The sequence below is a fragment of the Theobroma cacao genome, chromosome 5 (genome assembly GCF_000208745.1).
Source record: "Theobroma cacao cultivar B97-61/B2 chromosome 5, Criollo_cocoa_genome_V2, whole genome shotgun sequence".
Classification (NCBI taxonomy): domain Eukaryota; kingdom Viridiplantae; phylum Streptophyta; class Magnoliopsida; order Malvales; family Malvaceae; genus Theobroma; species Theobroma cacao.
In genome coordinates, this window is record NC_030854.1 from 2273356 (window position 1) to 2274791 (window position 1436).

Sequence of the window (1436 nt, forward strand, 5' to 3'; positions counted from 1 at the left end):
AAATGTCGCCCAGTATATTATCTCGTAAACTCCAGAAGTTGACTCTTAAGATTAATTTTCACATTTTTAGTATGAAGAAAAAGGCAAAAGATTAATGTTAACGTGAATTCAGTTAGATTGCGATTCTGGTTTTAAATTTATGTTATGTCAAAGCACAGCCAAACATTCATGGCCTGAGTTAACGTTCAAATTGTAATCGAAAGAGTGTATCTACATCCCGACCGTGCTTACCATACTTCCTGTTATTCCTTACCATCCAGAGAAAATAGATGTATGCATTCAATGCCACCTTAAGGTTGACCAGCGGGAGAGATTTTCCTTCCAGCAGCATGATCCAATTAAACTCGTCAGACCAGCATCCAAGAGCACTTTGGTCCACAGCCGCCTGTATCTGTGTCTTCAACTTCTAGTTTGCATAGCAATTTGAGTAGAAAGCCTGCAAAGAGTGGGCAGCTAGCTTATTTAGTATTAGCCATCCTCGCAATCATGGCATGCTTGGGGATGCTGTACTGAAACCATAGAGTCTATCCCAGCCCACCCTAGCCCGATGTCTACCAGATAGAGAGAGACCAACCATTTAACCCGAAAACGCTTATTGGCAAAAGAAGATGTGAGCTCCGTAAGTGGCACTCCCAAGTAACGAACAGCAGCAGTCCTTGAAAACCGATGATGTTTTTGCATGTGAGTGAGATCATGCTGGATAAAACCAGAACATAATATCATATTTGTTATTGTTCAGCTGAAGGCCAGAAAACTTATAAAACTGCTGAGGAATCTCAAAAATAGATCTAATAGAACCTTTGGAATAAGATCATCTGCAAAGCAAACCTCTTGCATTGGGGATGATATATCATTTTTCCTTGCGCAGCAGCAGTGTTCAGCATCCTAGACAAAAAGTCTATCAGAATAACAAAGAGATAGGGGGAAAGTGGATCACCTTGCTTGATTCTCTTATAGCATGTTTGGTCCCTTTATTCCCAAGGAATTTTTATTTCTTTGTTTGGTTGGAAAATGATCCAAGGAATAGCCATTCCTATGAAATGGCTATTCTTCAAAATCCTTTAAAACCAAGGAATAGCTAATACCACCCTCCCCATGGTATTAGCTATTCCATGGTTGAGGAATAAATTTAAAAATGAATAAAGACAAAAATACCCCTTACAAGTTTAAAAATTTACAACTTTATTTGTATAAAATATTATTTTTCTCTCTCTCCTCTTTCTCTCACTTGATTCCAATTTTTAATAAAATATTAATATTAAATTAAATAAAATATTAATATGTTTAAATTATAATGATTAAATTGTAATAAAATATTAATATTTAAAGTATCAATTATTACTATAATGACTAAATTATAAATTATTAATATTTAAAAATAAATAATCATAATAATATTTAAATTATAAATAAAATATTAATATGTTTAAATATTA